Raw genomic sequence first — 23,170 nt, forward strand, 5'->3', positions numbered from 1 at the left:
ATGTCTATATAGGCAAGATTCGTCTCATATACTATTTTGTAATAAAATAAGCTAGACATGTTTGTGCCGTTTAAATCACAGCGCAACTGCTATTTTAGCACGTTAGTGTTAAATTTATAACCTCCTTTTCATTCATTTAGGAATAAAATTAAAAAAGAATTGGTGATAAATTGTTCAGCTTACTGTGACAATTTTATTTGAGCATTTAGTTTTATTACGGTATAATAAAATTGAGAATGGAAATGGGGAATATGTCAAAAAGACAACAACCCGACCAAAGAGCGGACTACAGCCGAAGGTCACCATTGGGTCTTCAACGCAGCGATAAAATCCCGCACTCGGAGGTGTTCATCAGCTAGCCCCTAAACAAATTGTGTACTAGTTTCATTAATGCCTAATAATGAATAACTTTACCTTTTGATTGTATTTTACCAATTCTAGGAACCAAAGTAGCGATTGCTTCTCTTTCCGTCAATGGAAGGGTCTCAATGCCGGTTATTACTAACTAGTTCATTATTACTAACTTAAATAGCCTAGATTTTCTATTTATGTTTCCTTCTCGTATATTTAAGTAAAAGAGTGAAAAGCTACCGAGCGGGATATCAAATAAACAAGTCGCAAAATAAGACAATTCTTTTATAAAAAGTCAAAACGACCACAAAAAAACAGCTGAAATGTATTTCAGAAAGACTTTTTTTTACAAAAAATCTCATTTACCAATGATTGTTTGTTAAATATAGATTCTACTATGGCATCAAGTATGATAAGATTTTTATCCATTCGAGACAGTTAAAAAACCCGAGGCTGTCCGCGCATTTTAAATATTTAAAATGTAATCGTCGAGTGTAAATAATATCTTATTGCACGAGATTTTGGTTAGATTATATGCAGACAAATTTAATCCTTGTTTTTTGAATGATCTGCAAACAGATGTGATCTTTCCATGTGACGTCATCAGGCATGGTCGTCTATTTCGTGACGTCCATATGGGAATTTCAGAGGAGAGCAAGAAAACTTGACGTCATAATCGAATTTTGATCAATGAATATCTGAGATCAAACGAACCACACAATAATTAAATAAAAATAATGAACGGATCAAGAAAAGGATAAAGCGGGTAAGAATTAGAGAAAAACAATTGCACGGACCATTCTTTATTTTCCAATATTTTCAATGAACTATAGATTATCTAATGCAAAGTTTTAAATGTTGTTATTTTGTATGACAAAATTTGATTATCTAAATGTTGTAATTTTATGTAGTTTTACACAAGCATCGCACAAGTTGGCACTCCGAGGCGGGTGGGGAGCAAGAAGGTGAACTGTGGTTTATTTTTATCAATAGTACCGCTTAAGTCGACGCTAGGGGCCGTCTTGACCTTGTTGTGGGGTATGAATGAATCGTTCATTGTTGAAGACCCTACATCAACTGTCAAGATGAAAAACAGGAATAAAAGCCCTGTTCATTGACAATTTTCTATGTATTGTGTGCGATTTTGTCCCATGTACAATTACTCCATATCCTTTCATTTTCTATTGAATTTCCTCAGATACTTCCGTGAAAGATAAAATTGTAGTACTATCATACAAGTTAAAAGATACAACTTTATTATTACCAGACATATTGGCAATATAGGACTTAAGTATTACAACTATTTAGTCTATTTTTTGTAATATCATTTTTTCGACATTCATACATCCCACCAAATGTGTTAATGTGCTATGAACATTTTTGTATTCTCGTCTTTCATTTTTGCTTATGTAATTTGTCTATAGAGTTTCTTCGTGCCATTTTGTAATGTTTGCAACGAAGCGATTAACTAAAAACATAGGAAATGATAAGATTGGATGGGAATTATCTCGTAATGGTCATATTATTTAGTTTAAAAATAATTAAGACGCACTATAAATTAAGCAGACGGTACGAAAACCCCATTTGTCCCATCATGGAATTTCAAAATTGAAGAGTATTAATTTTTTCAAATTACATTATCCAGATATTCACAAGAGACATTAATCATATGGTAGCATTTACATTTTCGAATTTTGTCTTACAAATTTTCCATGAGTACTTTCAATTTCATTCATTTCATGAAATAGAATTAATTATATATTGAATGCATAGCCTCATTTTGATATTTTGTCCTTGATATTTAGATATAAGCCCAAACGGACTCAAAAATATTTTGCTATATATGTTAGGATGTTAAAGTGGATATAATGTCTATATAGGCAAGATTCGTCTCATATACTATTTTGTAATAAAATAAGCTAGACATGTTTGTGCTGTTTAAATCACAGCGCAACTGCTATTTTAGCACGTTAGTGTTAAATTTATAACCTCCTTTTCATTCATTTAGGAATAAAATTAAAAAAGAATTGGTGATAAATTGTTCAGCTTACTGTGACAATTTTATTTGAGTATTTAGTTTTATTACGGTATAATAAAATTGAGAATGGAAATGGGGAATATGTCAAAAAGACAACAACCCGACCAAAGAGCGGACTACAGCCGAAGGTCACCAATGGGTCTTCAACGCAGCGATAAAATCCCGCACCCGTAGGTGTTCATCAGCTAGCCCCTAAACAAATTGTGTACTAGTTTCATTAATGCTTAATAATGAATAACTTTACCTTTTGATTGTATTTTACCAATTCTAGGAACCAAAGTAGCGATTGCTTCTCTTTCCGTCAATGGAAGGGTCTCAATGCCGGTTATTACTAACTAGTTCATTATTACTAACTTAAATAGCCTAGATTTTCTAATTTATGTTTCCTTCTCGTATATTTAAGTAAAAGAGTGAAAAGCTACCGAGCGGGATATCAAATAAACAAGTCGCAAAATAAGACAATTCTTTTATAAAAAGTCAAAACGACCACAAAAAACAGCTGAAATGTATTTCAGAAAGACTTTTTTTTACAAAAAATCTCATTTACCAATGATTGTTTGTTAAATATAGATTCTACTATGGCATCAAGTATGATAAGATTTTTATCCATTCGAGACAGTTAAAAAAAACCCGAGGCTGTCCGCGCATTTTAAATATTTAAAATTTAATCGTCGAGTGTAAATAATATCTTATTGCACGAGATTTTGGTTGGGGAATCTTTTTTTCTAATCAATTTTAGATTATATGCAGACAAATTTAATCCTTGTTTTTTGAATGATCTGCAAACAGATGTGATCTTTCCATGTGACGTCATCAGGCATGGTCGTCTATTTCGTGACGTCCCTATGGGAATTTCAGAGGAGAGCAAGAAAACTTGACGTCATAATCGAATTTTGACCAATGAATATCTGAGATCAAACGAACCACACAATAATTAATTAAACATAATCAACGGATCAAGAAAAGGATAAAGCGGGTAAGAATTAGAGAAAAACAATTGCACGGACCATTCTTTATTTTCCAATATTTTCAATGAACTATAGATTATCTAATGCAAAGTTTTAAATGTTGTTATTTTGTATGACAAAATTTGATTATCTAAATGTTGTAATTTTATGTAGTTTTACACAAGCATCGCACAAGTTGGCACTCCGAGGCGGGTGGGGAGCAAGAAGGTGAACTGTGGTTTATTTTTATCAATAGTACCGCTTAAGTCGACGCTAGGGGCCGTCTTGACCTTGTTGTGGGGTATGAATGAATCGTTCATTGTTGAAGACCCTACATCAACTGTCAAGATGAAAAACAGGAATAAAAGCCCTGTTCATTGACAATTTTCTGTGTATTGTGTGCGATTTTGTACCATGTACAATTACTCCATATCCTTTCATTTTCTATTGAATTTCCTCAGATACTTCCGTGAAAGATAAAATTGTAGTACTATCATACAAGTTAAAAGATACAACCATATTATTACCAGACATATTGGCAATATAGGACTTAAGTATTACAAATATTTAGTCTATTTTTTGTAATATCATTTTTTCGACATTCATTTGCTTATGTAATTTGTCTATAGAGTTTCTTCGTGCCATTTTGTTTTTTCTTTTTTGAAATAGTTATTTGTTTTATATTTTCAAACAATGTTGATGTCTGTACCCAAATTTTGGACATTTTTACCTATTATGTCTGTTTATTTTGATCACACATTGCTGTCAATATAATGGAATTCTATGCGACTGCCATACAAGTGAAAGGTTAAGCTATATAACCAGGTTTGATCCACCATTTTCTATAGAAGGAAATGCCTGTACCAAGTCAGGAATATGACAGGTTTTTCATTCGTTTGATGTGTTTGAGCTTTTGATTTTGCCGTTTTGAATTTTCCTTTAAGCTCGGTATTTTTTCCCTTTTTCATTAATTTTGATAACAGCAATATAATTTGTTTTCATTCGTTTTAAGGGTTAATTTTCAAATGATTATTATATAGACATTCAAACTTTTTTGTTTTCGTAGATGTTAAAATTCTTTGTGTTTTCTGAGTGCTAAAATCAAACAATTTTACTGTATACTAGCTGCTACGACAAGGGTATTATATAATATATTTGTTGACTGCATGTTACAGTTCACCGAATACAGATTTCAACGTACACAAAATTGAATGTGCATTGCAATGGTAAACTTAAAAAAAACCTGATACAATACTACAAACTTGGTGTCTAATTGTAAAAATTAATTGTCCATCAAGTGATAGGTAGGAGTAGTTAATTTTCAATATGCAGGGGAAAAAAACTGAAAGATAGGAACAGTCATTAATACGATAATTTTCTGAAAATTTATCGTTCCCGACATGTCAAAAGCATTTGATCCAATAAAGTTTTCTATTCCAATGCATAAATAATCTTCAATTTTACTAATTGGGTACTAATTATGCACCCCTTATGGCCGATTTGTTTTTGTACTCGTATGAAGAGCAGAATTCATTCAGAACCTTCTAAAAGACAAAAAGAAAAAGCACCTTGCGAAATTCTTTAATTTTACTTTCCGATATATTGATGATGTCCTATCATTGAATAACCCATATTTCAGCCAATAGTTACATCTCATATATCCCAGTGAACTTGAAATTAAGGATACTACTGATACTAGAAGGACTGCTTCATACCTTGATCTTTTCCTCAATATTGACACAGATGGACGACTTCACACGAAAATCTATGATAAACGGAACGATTTCAACTTCCCAAATATCAATTTCCCATTTCTCAGCAGTAACATACCCTCTGCCCCTTCGTTTGGTGTTTACATATCTCAGTTGATACGTTATGCTCGTGCATGTTCACACTATACGGACTGCATATACAGGAGTGTGCTCCTAATGCAGAAACTGCTCCAACAAAGTTATGAGGAGGACAGATTGAAAATGACACTCCGTAAATTTTACGGACACCATCACGAATTGGTTGATCCATACGATGTGTCTTTGTCCAAACTAACTAAGGACATTTTTACCACGTGTTAGATTGTGGTTTGACATTACGTCGTCTGATCTTTTAATTACCGAACGTAACTTATTCCCGATTGTCACTGTTTTGCTGAGTGTGAATTTGCATTGCTATAAGACGTGTCACGGTACTTTTCTATCCAAAATTCATGTATTTAGTTTTGATGTTATATTTGTTATTCTCATCGGATTTTTTAAATGTCTTATCGTTTGTAGTTGTAAATCTTATTTTTTTCTGTTGTATTCGTGTGTTATGGTAAAGATAATTAATCATCCAGTTCATTTATTAGATTTTAGTTTGGGTCAACTAAAATTTTTACGATATATTTGGTTTACAGTTTGATTTAGAAGAAACACCGACATAGCTAGATAATACAATTAATTATCATAATTTTCATTGTTATTAATAAATGTTATATGAGTTTTACAAACCTAAATTTGAATTCTATCCTAATTCTATCCTATTTTGGGGAAATTTTTAGAAATTAAAATGTGACGTCACTTTGTGCGTTGATCTCTTTGGCTAACTCGGCTGTGAATTTTTATGTGCTGGTTTATGTTGTTTAATGTATCCGTTTTTATTCTGTAGTTAGTCACCACTTCGGTGTTATCATGTATATCTATTATATAGTCATTTTTATAAATTTACTGTTTGCAAAAGTATGAATTATTCTAAATAATAAGGATGTTCTTATCCCAGACAGAAAACCTTAGCCGTATTAGGCACAACTTTTTGGAACTTTTGGTCCTCAATGCTCTTGTACTTGTTTGGGCTTTCGAACTGTTTTGATCTGAGCGTCACTGGTTAGTCTTGTGTGGACGAAACGCGCGTCTTGCGTATTAAATTTTAAACCTGGTACTTTTTGTTAGCTATTATTTGTATGTTTCTCTGTCCTATATGTTCTCCCATTTATTTGTATTGTAGTCCTGTCATGTAATGTTGTCATTTTAATGTTATATTTAACATTGCCATAAAAGCGGGAGGTTTGGCAAGCCACAAAACCAGGTTCAACCCACCATTTTTTTCTTTAAATGTCCTGCACCAAGTCAGAAAAATGGCCATTGTTATATTAAAGTTCGTTTCTGTGTTTATTACGTTTTAATGTTGTGTTTCTGTTGTGTCGTAGTTCTCCTCTTATATTTGATGTGTTTCCCTCAGTTTTAGTTTGTAATCCGGATTTGTATTTTTCTCAATCGATTTATGAATTTCGATCAGCGGTATACTACTGTTGCCTTTATTTAGTTATACATTTTTCTTATTCATTCTAAGAGTATAGGTTCATGTTCAATTGATTATTACATAATCATACAAACCTTTTTGTTTTTGTAGACGTAAATATTCTATGTGTTACCTGAGTACTGAACTGAAACAATTTTACAGTGTACTAGTTAAGAAATCGGAAAATCATTGGAAAGTGGAAATCAACACGTAAGACAGATTATAGTTTGAAGTCGTCCATTTGTGTCAATATTGAGATCAAGACATGAGCCAGACCTTTTACTTTCGATAGTATCCTTAATATAATGTTTACTGGGACATATGAGATGTAAGCACCCATTAAAATGTGGACTATTGAGTGACAAAACATCATCGAGATACTAGTATCTGAAAGTGGAAATTAAAGAACTTCGCAAGATGCTTTTTCGATTTGTCTTTGAGAAGGTTCTGTCGGAATTCGGCTTCATACGAATAAAATCCAAATCCAAATCTGTCAGTAGTGATGCACTTTAAGTGCCCATTGGAGTACATTGCACTGATTGTCTGCTGAAAATTTAATCCACAAACTGAACACATAGTTTGTCGATAAAAAAACAGCATTTTGATGATATCATCTTCGGTGTATTTATTGTGGCAATTAGTGTGGTTCTTCCTAAAGTAAGAATGTCATATTCTTAACTTGATTCACATACATTTAAAAGAAACTAGTAGTGGAACAGATTTTACAGCGTGCTACACCTCCAACTTGTACATGTAAGAGAGGCAATTCCGTTACAATAATGTATCTAGTAGCAAATAAATCCTAAGTGATGCTATGTATTCAATCATACAAAACGTAAACGTCTCCGCCTAACAACAATTACTGCTAGTGGTAAAATAAAAAGATAATTATTTGATGTCTTAAAATTAACCAACAAATAATTTCAGTAATTGATCAAAAGAAAAACAACATTTGTTCATTGTATTGTCTTTTAAATTGCAGGTATTTTTCCTCTATTGTTCAAGACTTGTCTCGACAAAGTCATCGCTAGCTAGACACAATACCCATTAATAACTACTTCGTGATTTCTTAATTGTGATTGAACAATGAAACTTGATGTTAATTTTTGTTAAATATTTTGTAAAAATTTACGTACCTTACAACTGGAGCTTGGGAAAGAAAACATGGACCACATCCGGATTCATTTTTCCATGTTCCTGCTGGACATTTGAGGCAGGCTGAAATGTAAACGGTTAGGATTGGGCTAACATGGATGCATCTTTGCCGATTATTTATTTTACTTACTAAAGATTATTTGTTAACATGATTTATAGAAAATGATGGGTGCAATAATAATTAATTGTTAGGCTATATAAATCCATGTGTACATTTCAACCTGTGTTAAAACGTGAATGAATAAAATATTACTGATCATATTTTTAGAGGCAAAAATGGAAAATCTGTTCACTTTCCCTTCTGCATCTCATTTTTTATTGACAATATATATTAAAATTAAATGTATCTTACTCTAAACGAGGATAATATTTTTTTACAATCAATAGTTTATGATATGTTAAGGATTACAAATATAGAAACAAATTACCACGGCAGTAAAGTAATGACTTACTTCCATTTGAAAGCATAGTTTCACCCAGACCACATTTACGATATGTACAGACACATGGGTCGCCAGAGTAACACTTGTCTGTATCACACTTACAAAACTCTACGCTAGAACCACAACCTTTTGCGCTGTTTTTACGACTAGGCTCTAAATCTGAAATATTTTAAAGAATACAGGTACATATTTGGTAAATAAATGGTACGGTATAAACAGATCAGATTGCTTCAATTTATATTTTATAATTAAGAGAAGCAAATAAAATTAAAATATCGCCACATTTTCGTTGAACTCAATAGCTACATGTTTGCGTAGTCTTATATCTTCAGTGGCCTCGGTGGCCGAGTGGTCTAAGTAGTCCAACTACTGTATCACTAACCAGTCAACACTGAGTTTGTGAGTTCAAATCCCGCACGGCTAGGTGCACTCGACTCCAATCTTTATTGACTAGGATTGTCAGTTTTCCTACCGAAGGTCGGTGGTTCTCTCCAGGCACTCCGGCTTCCTCCATCAATAAAAACTGACCGCCACGAAATAGCACAATAGTGTTGAAAGTGGCGTCAAACACCAATCAATATTAGATCTTTAGATACCAGTATATGTGTCCTATTCCGAACTGTAACATTGAGACACAGTGTGGATTCTCATGGCGGGTGATACATGGATATCAGAAAACGGTTACCCTTTCAACGTACCCGGTCTCCCTCCTTTTGGAATTCATACGATTACCTCACTTTTTGTTTAGTACCTTGTTTGGTTTTTTTCTTTATTCGGTTTACGAGATTTGAAAATCGGTAAACAACTGCTGCCGTTATTCAGTATATATATTGTTTTCCATTTAATGATTATTTTCAGCTTTATATTGTCTATTCCATGTGATTGTGGTCGTTAATATACAGGTCAAAAATGATTCAGGGAAAATTAATTACCGGGTAGTATTTTAAGTTTGTTTTAAACTACATAGATGTAGTCAATTGTATATCTAAATGTTTGTCACCTATATAGGTTTTCTTTTTGGATATACACAGTTAATGTGAGTTATGTAATCCCAAAGACATATTATGTACACCGTTGTAAAGATTATATTTTTATTTTATATATGAGTGGGATGGCTTTTTATATGAATTTTTCCGATTATGTTTGGTCTGTCACCCTGTTTTTGTACTGCAAAGTAAATGTGAAATAGTGTGTCTACTTTCGCCCTTTAGACAACAGAATAGGGGCGATTCCAGGATTTATTTTAAGCAGTAACAAAGCTACTATTTCTCCGAGTGAACCGATTTGGATAATGTCGACGTTTGTTTGCCAAAATATTTTTTCTTCTTCAAATTTCAGAGGGCATGCGCCTGTAGCTAGCCGATCCCGTTTGAATCCGCCCAATGCACAAGTCAGTGTCCCCATTCTCCCTTTAGACCATACACCAATAAAAAATGTTAAATAGATACCTTCTGAACGACATTTATCGATATTTTTATTCTTAAAACACTTGGTAAGAGTCGTGTCCTCGATAGACTGTATATAATCAGGCTGGACAAGTCCTGATGGACACGGTGTACAGATGTCTTTAGTGTTTTCAGCTTTGCATGGTAAAATTTCATGTCCTAAACATAAATGTTAAATATGTTATAAAAGCAAACATGTAATCAATTCATATGATACAAACATGATTTGCGCGTCCTTATTTCCATGAAGACACGTTCTGATTATGTGTTAAAGTTTGGTCAATTGCTTAGGATAATTTATTGGTGATATATTCTTGTTGCCAAATACATATAATTGTTTCACGTATTTATACATATAATTACGAAGTGAAATCAGCTGGTTTTTGTGTTTTTGTTAATATGAGCCTGTTTGAAACCCGTCACAAAGAGTTTTGTTAACTAGCTATAGTTGAAATTAGATAAAAGGAATACAGGAAAAGAAGTAAACAACTGAGATTGAAAGTAAAAAAAGTAATACATAAACTCATCATAGATACAAGGATTGAAATTTACTGACTTTAATTTTTTCGTTTGAATTGTTTTACATTTGTCATTTAGGGGCCCTTTATAGCTGTTATGCGATATGGGCTTTGCTCATTGTTGAAGGCTGTACGGTAACCTATAGTTGTTAACTTCCTCGTCATTTGGTCCCTGGTGGAGAGTTGTCTCATTGGCAATCATACCATATCTTCTTTTTTTTTATATTGACTTTAGTTAAGATGTCAAAGTCGGAGTATAAACCCGCTGTAATTGTATGCACCTGTCCTAAGTCAGGAGCCTGTTGTTCAGTGGTTGTCGTTTGTTGTCGTGGTTCATAAGTGTTTCTCGTTTCTCGTTTTTTATATAGATTAGACCGTTGGTTTTCCTGTTTGAATTGTTTTACACTAGTCATGTTGGGGCCCCTTTTATAGCTTGCTGTTTGGCGTGAGCCAAGGCTCCGTGTTGAAGGCCGTACTTTGACATATAATTGTTTACTTTTTACACATTAAGACTTGAATAGAGAGTTGTCTCATTGGCGCTCATTCCACATCTTCTTATTTATATAAACAGTAAATTGGACCAAGCTTAAAGAATACAACTCTTTGAACTTACTGGAACGTTACTAGTCAACGATTTTCATGAATTAATTCTAAGTTTCTTATAAACACTGATTATTTTAATTCTGTGTCACTTGATACTTACAAATGTATTTATAGAACTAATACAACAAGTGCATTCCTGAATTAAAAAGTTATCTCCCTTAATTCAGGAACTTCCATTTTTTTCTCTTACTGAATTTCTTGTATGTTGTTAAGATTTAAAGGGTGAAGTTAAATTTATCAAAACATTAGTTTAACTCCGCCAAAGAGACATGTGCCTATCAATGTCACAGGTCGGATGCTCATCAATGGTCATCACATGTTACATATAATGTTTCTTTTTCATTATTTGGAGAATTAGGTGTTTGAAAGGGTCTGTAAAATTTTACACCCCAAATTTTTTACTCGAGGCATTTAAGGGCTTTGTATATTAAATATTTACTTGTCTTTTGGAGAAGACTGTAGGTTGGTCGCTAGATAAGTAAGCGTACTTCCAGTCCTGGGTGCAGAAGTTCTGATACATGATATGTACAGGTGTAGCTGTTTTGAGTCGACTAGTCTGCTTATTCCGTCGAAAATGAAAGACATGAGAAAACCATTCATGGAATGCTTAATTGAATGTATTTTTTACACTAGCGCAAAAGATTCAGGGTGGCAAATCTTTTATTTTAGTAATTTGTGTCATGGGGTTGCTGTCTAATTGATGCATACCAATTGTCTGCTTTTTCTGTTAAACATAAAATAATATATTGAAGCATATCTTTTACTGTTGTTAAATTCACAACTTAATTTCCGATGATAAGGTACCTCATAAAACCAGGTATGTAATGTATGGTATAATTGTGAACTGGATCCTGTCTATCCTGTTATTCAATCACGTCATGTCATTCGAAAGTCATTGTGATAACGTAAGATTGGCAGAAGCTAAGATATAGATGTATGTCAGTAGTATTCAATTTTCTACTTGTAGTGTTCTTAAATGGTGTAAACTTCCCTATGAAACGTATTTATTGCAACAATGTATGGCGTAATGGTGTGTGTTGTTCGGCAAATGGTGTATGGTGTAGTGGTGTGTGGTGTACGGCGAATGGTTTATGATGTTATGGTGTATGGTGTAATGGTGTTTGGTGTAATGGTGTAATGGTATATGGTGTAATGGTATATGGTGTAATGGTGTATGGTGTAATGGTGTATGGTGTAATGGTGTATGGTTTATGGTGTTATGGTGTATGGTGTAATGGTATGTAGTGTATCAGGTGTAATCATGTATGGCGTAATGGTGTGTGGTGTAATGGTGTATAGTGTATCAGGTGTTATGGTGTATGGTGTAATGGTGTAGGTTGTATGGTGTGTGGTGTAATGGTGTGTGGTGTAGTGGTGCATGGTGCAATGGTGCAATGGTGTAATGGTGTTTAAATGTTATGTAATTTCATTAAACATTTGTTGAAATTTGCAATTCCCTCATACACGTACATTGTGGATAATTTTGAACGGCGCGAATCGAGTATAATTCAAATTTGAAAGGGGAAAGGAAAATATTGCACGGTGTATACAGTACGTGGAATGTTGTAAGGTGTTATTTTGTATGATGTGATAGTGTATGGTGCATAGTGTATGGTGCATAGTGTACTGGTGTAAGGTGTAATAGGGTATAGTGCATGGTGTATGGTGTAATTAGGTATAGTGTGTTGAGTTTGGTGTATGGTACATGATGTATGGTGTTTGGTGTTTGGTGTAATGGGATATAGTGTATGGTGTGTGGTGCATAGTGTACTGGTGTCTGTTATATGTGAGAAGTTTACACCATTCAAGTAAAAAAATAAGAAGATGTGGTATGATTGCCAATGAGACTATTTTCCACCAGAGACCAAATGTAGTAAAAGTTAACAACTATAGGTCACCGTATGGCATTCAACAACAGGCAAATCCCATTAAGGACTATATTTGCTGTTTTCCTTAATATCATGCTTGATACAAAAACAAGAAGATATTGATAAACGTCATTTATACAGCAGCTAATTTAAGTAGTTTATGTTATAATTATGCATATGCTTATGCATCAGTACAAAACTCTATGTTTATCAATCTTATAAGTGCTATATCATTGACTTACCGGGTGGACAGTTATATATGGGTATACAGTGCTTTATCGCACCACCAATGTCATGTGTAATATTGACTTTAGAATTCTCACAAAATTCAATCTACAATTCAAATATTTTCGTATTTATTTATTGCAATATTCGGTACCTATATTACCTTTGGTTATATCATTGAAAATATTGGCCCTAAGATGCAAACAACCGTTAACATTGATTAAAACTAGTATTGCCTGCTTGCGATAACATTCTTGAATTCACTATTCTGTCAGTCCGGCACTGGGTGTTACATTTATCGGTAAATTTCTAATCTATGTTTAGCGCACCCAATGAAAATTATTCAAGAAACAGGTGCAACGCGTATCTTAAAAATGTATTCCTCAAGTACTTCTCTAATATGAAGAGTTGAAAGTTATTATAGATATCCGATATCCATTTTCCACGGAAAGGTTTGTAACATTTTATACTTTTTTGCAACATTGTCTTTTATCATAGCATGCAATAACGTTAATATAAATATCGTACTAAATAGGAATTCAATAACTGTCACTGTACGTTTAGCAACTAGCAATCATTCAATGATAGATTTACATGCAAATTAACTATTAGCAAACAAAGGCCAAGAGAGTAGACTACGGCAGACGTGGATGGTTTTTATTGAAACATAAATTATACATGATGTTGAAAAACAGCATAAGAAGTAATTCACACCATTTGTAACAGCTAACAAAGAGGATTCGTATAAATAGAAACTACTTACCAACAATAAACCAATTACTAAAAAGTACAAGATCCACATGATTTCTATTAGCGTTATAGAACCTCTTAATACAATGATCTACAATGTCTCACATAGATGGTGGTATAGAACATGTAGAAGTTTTACTATCGTTTTCCTTACTTAACGGTAGTATTTTATAAGTGTATTTAAGTGGTGAATTAATGTACACATCATAAATATGCACTTCAGTTGGGTTTCGAGAAATATTTTACTTGTATGACATCAGCATATATAGAGTGTATGGTTTTTCTGCGAAAAAAATATTCTTATTTCATAAATAAAAACATATTTTTTCGATTGATGAAGAATATTTAATTACTTATTCAGCGCTAAGGATATTCTTGCTCTAACTTTTGATCAATTTGATGTACGTAATTTATTAGAAATGAGATTTCAATTTTGAAAACTTTTTATATAAATAATCTCATTGTTTTATCCATGCGATCTCCAACAATTATATTTAGAATTTGTTATCGTGTCTTTAAAAAGTTCCGTATTTAGTTCAAGGGTTAATTGAAATAAAATGTCCTTTTTCAAGTGGAAGTCAAAAACAAAACATACTATAAAAAATCACGATTATGTGGAAAATTCAATAATTAGTCATCGTATTTTTTTTAATACAGTTTAATAACAAGAATGATTTAATTAAGTTTTTATAAAATTAAGTTAATCTGAGAAAAACCCTGTGTTGTCACAAGTAGTGTACCTGGAAAAGTTCATTTCAGAAACACGTGTCGTTACGAGTGACGCCGATGAAGGTCATTCAAGAAACACGTGTTGTTACGAGTGACGCCGATGAAAGCATTCCAGAAACACGTGTTGTTTCAAGTTAACCTGATGAAGGTCATTTCAGAAACACGTGTTATTATGAGTGTACCTGGTGAAGTTCATTCCAGAAACACGTGTTGTTACGAGTGACGCGGATGAAGGTCATTCAAGAAACACGTGTTGTTACAAGTTAACCTGATGAAGGTTATTCCAGAAACACGTGTTATTATGAGTGTACTTGAAGAGGTTCATTCCAGAAACACGTGTTGTTACGAGTAAACCTAATGAAAGTGACTCCAGAAACACCTGTTGTTACGAGTGAACCTGATGTAGGTCATTCCAGAAACACGTGTTGTCACGAGTAGTGAACCTGGTGAAGTTCATTTCAGAAACACGTGTTGTTACAAGCGTTCCCGATGATGATCGTTTTAGAAACACGTGTTGTTACAAGGGAACCTGATGAAGGTAATTTCAGAAACACGGTATGTCACGAGCGTATCTGATGAAGGTCTTTCTAGAAACACGTGTTGTCACGAGCGCACCTGATGAAGGTCATTCCAGAAACACGTGTTGTTACGAATGTAACTGATGAAGTTCATTCCAGAAACACGTGTTGCACGATTGTACCTGATGGAGGTCATTCCAGACACACGTGTTGTAACAATGTAACAATATTAACTTTCTATTAAACTTTCACTATTACTAACAGTTATATCCATCAAATAAGTGTAAGCAATAGACACATCTGTTCCGTGAAAAGCAACCAGCATATACACTTGGCAAAATTGTTTTTCTTATTCAGGAGTCAGATCCTATTTTATTGGAAACTGCTAATAGAAAGTGCAAGGGGGACAAATCTTTAACTCGAGATGTTCATGTTTGATTAATAGGCAAAGCACAATTACCAATTGTTTCTGATAAACGCCTCTAAAAAGTAATCTAATTCAAGGGTAAAATGTCCGTCATTTAAAACTTCAAAGAGCAATAGATCAAAAACTTCTTTATAACAAACGAACCAAAAAACTGCCCAAGAATCAACCGAAAGTATGAATCAAACAACTTTGACGTCTTTGAAACTCAACTGCATAACTGACATATTAACATTAGCGGTACACGAGGAGCATTTCGACAATAAATGTTTCTACAGTGATGCTCCAGTTGAAAAACCAAAACTCATTAAAAAATTGAAGAGCTCATAAAACAAAAAAGACAAAAAAAAAATAGCCTAAGTCTGGCGAGGAACCAGAGCATTGCATTAGGATATATTCCTTAATATGAAATAATTTCCAAAATTTTCATAAAAACAAATATCAATAATATAATACCGTATTTTCATGCCAAAACCGACGCACTGGCCACGAGGCTAGTCAATCCCTCGGGTAGTTACAGTTCACATGCAGAAGTATCGAATCAGTTGTATTAATATCATTAACGGTACCTATTTTACTTAACCAGATGCTCATTTCTACAATAAATATCTCTTCAGTGAGTGATCCTCGAGGCCAAAGTTTTGAAAATTCAAAAATGAAAAATCTGAGTTACCGCAAAAAAGGACAAAAGTATAGCCAAAGCCGGAGTTTTGCATAAAGAATTAAATAAATGCCTGTACAAACGAGGCAATAACTGAAGAAATATGTACAAAAATCTTAATAAACATTGACATTAAATTGTTTTCTTTCTCTCTCTCTCTCTCTCTCTCTCTCTCTCTCTCTCTCTCTCTCTCTCTCTCTCTCTCTCATTATGCGTATTTTGGACATTTGGACTTCATATTATATATGTATAGGTATATCTGTGTGCCTACGTTCCTTTTAAAAGTTTCTACAAATCTAAAGTATTTCCCTTGCTACTTGATGAACTCGAGATTTTGTTTGATTAATAGGCAATACACAATTACCAGTTGTTTCTGATAAACGTCTACACTTAAATTCTATTTAAAGCCTGCGTATTTTCAAGATCAAATATAATAAACGATTGTTTCATTACGGAAGAGAATATTCATAGTCACCATACATGTACACTTCAGATCATTTCAGAATGACGTTAGAGTGTAGTTGAGGCATGGCTGTTTTTATATGAGCAGCTGACGTTCTTGAGCTTGTTTTCAGTAACTTCGAACATTGTTGTATATGGTATAATTAGGTATTTGAACTCGGATTTTCCCTCGTTATTTTGTATGTTAAGATGGTTTCTCAAGATACACACGATTCGAAAAGGTTTTTGGCAAACGATATTAAACAGTGATTACCCTTTCGCAGTTGAATCTGTGTAACCGTACATGTTTTCTGATTAGAGTTATCTTGACTTCAATATTTGAAATTAGATGTTTGGCAGTATAACTCCTAAACCATACACAATTGAGACGTTTGGTTTTTCATTTTAGATCCATGACTTATGACTTTGATACTGGCGTCAAGGTCACAGGTATACATGACGATCTAGATTTTGACCTTTGCTATATCTTCATACTGGTATAAGATATAGAGTCATAGAGTCTTTTGCATAAGGTTTGAAAACATTTGACTATGAAAAATGTTGACCGCAAGTGACCTTGTGTTAACCGGAAAAAAGCTATATTTGTACTTACTTCAGATATAAGTGTCTAAATCTATCAGTGTTTTTGGAATCAGTGTGAAATAAACTTTGTTCTAACAATGGAACCAATTTTTGAAACCAGAAACTATTATTTCCATTAAATTTTCTTTATAAATATGAATTTGCATAGGTTTAAAGATTTTCAATAGTTCTGTGAAAAATTGGGTTTTGGGGGTTGTTTTTTTTTCTTGCGCCGTCTCAATTTAGTTTTTGATTGGCGACATATTGAAAACAAGTGCTATCTTTAAAAACGATATCTGACGCATTCAGATGTGAGCATCGAGTTTAAAACATATCATGAATCTTTATCGGTTTTTTTTTATAAATAGTTAAAGAAAAATGCACACAACTTGACGGCAAAAGGCTGTCGATTCTGAAAGTTGAGTATATGCGCTTTCTCTAAAGAATTAAAATATATACTGCATGGTACTAAACTAAATGTATATATACATTGGTATTTTTCAGAGATAAAGAAGTACCTATAGCAGTGAAATAGACATTAGTAGGTTACAATCTGTAATTAATAACAAACTTCCTAAATAACTGTGATTGAGCCGTGATAACTATTAATCTAAATCTATAAAATAACAGTATTTTGAAAAATGTGTATGCAAATATTTTCTGCAATACACTGAAAAGATACAGGTGCTATGCCTGACTAAAAAGAATAGTGATTTAGTGATCACAGAGTAAGGACACGTAAAACTGAAACAACACAACAGATAAAAATTTGTTTTCGAATTGTTTTCATATGCCATACTGTGTTTTGATAAAGATTGTTTTTAAGAGGTTGTCTTTAAGGATTTCAAAACTACATTCTAATGCAATTCGTTTTTAACGATTATTTTCATTGGACGTTGACAAATATTTTAAAGGGTTAGATTCCACGTTCTACCAGTCCGTAGCTAGGAAAGCCACCATTTTGAATTCCGAAACTTTTTGGTATGTTATTTCTCAAAAAATAAACAAGAAAGTCACATTTTGTGCCTCAAAATCTTCTTTTTTGTCAATATTGAAACCATTCAGAAGCGTACGAAAAGTAAAAATACATCTAGTGTTTATGTTTGACATCGGGAGTAAACATATGACGTCACATTGTTTAGATACCAAAGACGATGCAATAGTTTCGCGGAATTTTTCATTTATGGCATTTTTAAGCCAAAATATTTATTAAATGGAACCTATTTTAATATGTTGCATTAGAAGGGAGATAACTGTATTGTATTTTAAGCTTGGCCTTCGTAAAATCTACGTTTTACGAAGGCCACGCTTAAAATACAATACAATTATCTCCTAATCTTAGAGTAATAATTTCGCACCTACACCTTTTCACACTTATTTCTTACTTATTTTAAAAGCAATACCCAAACATGACATCTTAACTTGATGTAAAAATAAAGAGATGTGGTATGATAGTCAATATGACAACTCGCCACCAGAAACCAAATAAAGTAGAAGTTAACAAATTATAGGTCACCGTACGGCCTTCAACAATGAGCAAAACCCATATTACAAAGTAAGCTATAAAGGCCCCGAAATGATAAATGTAAAAGTATTGCAGAACCGAAAAATGCATATTAAGAAGTTATAAATTTAAAAACACTTAAAAATAAAAAAAAGTTTAACAATGACTACACGAGGCTTATATATCTGTATCTGTTGCCAAGTTTCTCAAAATTAGTGAAAATTTTTCCTCCGCTGTAATATAGGTACGCATATTGGTACTGATCTTTGTAATACTGTCTTTTACCATATCCAAAAGGTAAGCAAATTGCTGCAGAATGCATCGCAGAAAGTTGCGAAAAGAATCACTATTTGAAATCTTCGAGCAGAGTTTGGCAAACACCCAGATCTGCTCTTTTTGCCAGCAATGGTTTTTTCCAATTCCCTTGACTTGTTTTGTTCGTCTTTTGGCGGCAATAGCAGCAATAATGTATTTCAATGCTCTCTTCCTCTTACTTTTCATGTCGTAACTTTTCCGTTTTTGAAAATGGTGAAAGATGACGCGTTCGGATAAATGACGTAATGGTCATCAATTCATGACGTCATAATGATTATGTCATAAATTGTGTGATTAGACAATCACGGAGATTCGTTTATTTCCATTTGTTAGTTCACCTGTCCCCAAAGGGTCATGCGAACTATTGCCATCAGTCTGCGTCCGGTGTCCGCCGTCGTTATCGTCGTCCGTCTGTCCACATTAACATTAAGTTAATCTTCTTGTTTGAAACAACCAGGCTAGTTGGAACCATAACTTGATGAAATGGTCCTGGAAATTGGTTTTGACTTCAAATGACAAGTATTATTGAGTCATTTTGTCATTTGCAATTTTTTAAGATTGAAAGTCGTTTATTCACCTTTTCTTGGCTACTGTGAATCAGATGGGCGTTTAGAGGCTCCTGTGAGCCTCTGGTTAAAAGTCATTAATAAATCACTAATCATTAATTCAATTACAAGCCGTACAGATAATATCAGACGTTGTTGCGTTTCGAAACATAAAAGCACCTGTTCAAATCTGTTCAAAATCGAATGGAAAATCGTTTCGTGTAAACAGAACGCTGTACGATTTACCTGAGCGACGGTATCAAATCGGATGAAAAATCGTACCGTGTAAACGCACCTTAAGCGTATTCAAAAAGAACTGGTCTCACTCGCAATCATACTACATTTCCTAATTTTTGTATTCTGTTTTATTTGAAAAAAACGATATTTGACTATACGGGTGTAGGCATAGTGAAACGTTGTTGCAGTCATAACAATTGATTTAACACAACAACTTGAAACAAGAAACATATTGGACGAACAAAAAATCAATAAACAGTAAAAGTGTGTGTTTTACTCCATGGCAAAATATATAACTAAAAACCAAAATGTACAGGTGCTGTACGTGATAGACGCCGTATTTATTTATATTTCAAATAACGTCCAACAGTATAGACATATATAATGTATTCTAAATCAATGTGTCAATACGGTGTATTCTCTAATATCTCTGAATTTACCCGTCATAGACAGTCAAGGCCGCCCAGGAAAAACCAATGAAATCATGATCTATATATCAATATGAATAGAAACCTGTATCCGATGCCAACGCTCAAGCCTATCTCAGGATAAAAGTGTCGGACTACACCGTTAACTAGCAAATACGTATATAAATAAAAAAAATCAAAGTTTAATTACGATTAGCAATTATTAAAAGGAGCTTACTATGTTAAACGACGACTAGAAAGTGAAGTGCTTGAAAAACACCAAGCATAGCGTAATACAAAATTATACATCCTGATTGGTCGATGTGAATATTTATGATAAGTGTAACGACAATACAATATTTAACCGCTTTACTATTCGACTAGTGTCAAGTGGATTATATACTGATAAGACGACTTTTCCTTTTACATATATTTTGTATTTTCGTTTCCTCGACATGAGAGTTCTTTAAGATTTTCCTTATACTAGTGTACATAAAATATTTGTGATTATTCGCATTGGTTAATTTTAGCGGGGTTTTCTATGGTAAATCCTGTTTACTTTGTTTTATTACTTGTCTTGTTCCTGTCTCTTACCTCGTTTATATTGACGTCAAGATATCTTCCGATATTTTGTGTATGTTGAATATTATCGTATTGTCGTTTACCTTAAACGTCCTTGTGTATAAATCATAGAATGTTTTGTTTCGAAGGATTCTAACAAGTTTTAAAAAGCCTTAACTTAAACAATGAAAAGCGTATGAATGAAAAGAAGCTAGCATTATCCTTTAACATTCCTTTCTGCTATAATATATATTATATGGAATGTATATCTCCCACTTGATACGATATTCCAGGGCTTGCGTTTCCTATCATGATTTCCTTCATAGAGGATTGCTGCTCACAAGGTGAAGTTGTTTAATAGCGACTTTGTAAGCAGCAACCCTCTATCAAAGAAAGCACGATAGAAAACGTAAGCGTTGGAATGTCGTAACCTACTTGGATATATTTGCTTAAATGAAAAGCTCAAATAATCATTTTTGTCGTACAGTTTTATTCTAAAACGAATTTAAAATATCTTTTAAAACTTTTACAACTTGGAAACAATGGTTCAATTGCTTCCTTGTAAGCGGCAACTCTCGTTTAAAGAAATCGTGAGAAGAAACGCTTGTAGTGTCAAAATGTATACGCCATAGTTAGTCAGGCGCTGCTGGAATGTTGGTGCATAAAAATAAAAATTTTATAATTTGAAAGCTGAAATCATCCTTTCAGTCGTGCAGTTTTGATCTCAACCGACTTGATATGAAGTATTAAATGTTGAAGTTTGAGGCACGTTTAATAACATATTGCTATTATTCTGAATATCAATAGTATCATTAGCCACATCTCTACGTCAAAACATGTCATAGAATCAGACTAAACGAAAACAAATTGGACTTTGAAAAGGCAGAGTTTAGAGGCAATACCAATTTTTATTCCTCAGTTCTTCTGAGTCTTTATTGTATAATTGTAAAGTCTATTCCATTGTTATCAAATGCCAATCGATCGAAAGGATGTTATTCAAAAGTTTCTTAGAGAAGAACTTTGATTTATACCCAAAGGTTTATAAATCTTGTTTTGCTGATCATTTTGGCTCTTTACAGTTTCTTCTTTTTTATAGATAAAGTTTTCAAGATAAGATCCAAAAACACATACAAAGAGAGTACAAATCATCATTTCAGTACAAAAACTGATATAAGGAGTAAAATTACAATCCGAACATTTGAAAACATTGATATAAAATGGTAATCTGATCAGTTTGAGGACATTGTTGTTTGACTTCATCTTTTAATTTTCGAGATATAAACAAACTTTGACTCCTTGCATTCTATTCTTACAACAGAGATACAGTAAAGAGATAAATCAAATTCCCAGAAAAAATTTATAAACAAGATGCCCAAAGTAACAAACATATAAGGTTCGGTGACATTCGAAGGTTAAATCCGAACAATGACGACGGACGGGTAGTGATTTCACAATCTTACATTAAATTATTGCTCAATGTGACTTTAAAATCGAGAAATACCAGTTGCGATTGTTACAATGCATATTATTGTCACAGCACACTTTATTACCAAACAGATGTATTTTGCAGTGTTACCGTCAATTTTATGTTTTACACATTCCAATTAGATTCTGAACTTGCTAAAATGGCATATAAAACAAAAGGAAACGATGCCATTGTGCTTTTATATTTCTGATGTCATGCTTCTTTTCATTTGTTTGTCACTTTTAATGAATACTCATACTTTAGAAATAATTCCTCACATTAATGGGAGATAACTGTTCTTCATTTATCAGAATTTTGTGGATAACTGTTGTTGTAATTTACAATTATAGTTTATTCACTGAAACTGTCAAATAGGGCTACTTATTTCTTAGCCGCCTTGATCATAGAGGTCACGTATTGCAATTCTTTCTATTTAAGAAAACAATTTGTGTCTACTACATGTATTCACCTGAAAAAGCATATCAGGAAATGTTTATAGGACAAGGAAGATAACTCAAATTGCATAAATATCTGTATTCATTTTCTATGGCAAATCCTGTTTACTTTGTTTTATTATTTGTCTTGTTCCTGTCTCTTACCTCGTTTATATTGACGTCAAGATATCTGCCGATTTTTTGTGTATTTTGAATACTATCGTATTGTCGTTTACCTTAAACGTCCTTTTGTATAAATCTTAGCATGTTTTGTTTCGAAGGATACAAACAAGTTTTAAAAAAGCCCCCTTAACTTAAACATTGAAAAGCTTATGAATGAAAAGAGGCTAGCATTATCCTTTAACATTTCTTTCTGCTATATATGGAGTGTATATTTCCCACTTGATACGGTATTCCAGGGCTTGCGTTTCCATCATGATTTCCTTGATAGAGGGTTGTTGCTCGCAAGGTAAAGTTGTTTAAAAGCGACCTTGTAAGCAGCAACTCTCTATCAAAAAAATCACGATAGAAAACGTAACATACTTGGATATATATGCTGAAATGAAAAGCTCAAATAATTATTTTTGCCATACAGCTTTATTCTAAAACGAATTTAAAATATCAAAAAACGTTTACAACTTGGAACAGTTGGTTCAATTGCTCCCTTGTAAGCAGCAACTCTCTTTCAAAAAAATCGTGAGAAGAAACGCCTGTAGTGTCAAGATGTATAC

The 23,170-nt window shown here is 33.2% G+C and overlaps 1 long non-coding RNA gene across 1 annotated transcript; it reads right to left on the minus strand.

Moving 5' to 3' along the window:
• Positions 1-7,750: 7,750 nt before the first annotated feature.
• On the minus strand, positions 7,751-12,968 carry LOC127720738 (uncharacterized). Its single transcript, XR_007990975.1, has 4 exons — positions 12,884-12,968; positions 9,656-9,811; positions 8,217-8,366; positions 7,751-7,827 (listed from the first exon to the last, which is right to left on the minus strand). It is a non-coding gene; the product is annotated as an uncharacterized LOC127720738 (long non-coding RNA).
• Positions 12,969-23,170: the final 10,202 nt, after the last annotated feature.

This window comes from Mytilus californianus, unplaced genomic scaffold (genome assembly GCF_021869535.1).
Source record: "Mytilus californianus isolate M0D057914Y unplaced genomic scaffold, xbMytCali1.0.p SCAF_11, whole genome shotgun sequence".
Lineage (NCBI taxonomy): Eukaryota > Metazoa > Mollusca > Bivalvia > Mytilida > Mytilidae > Mytilus > Mytilus californianus.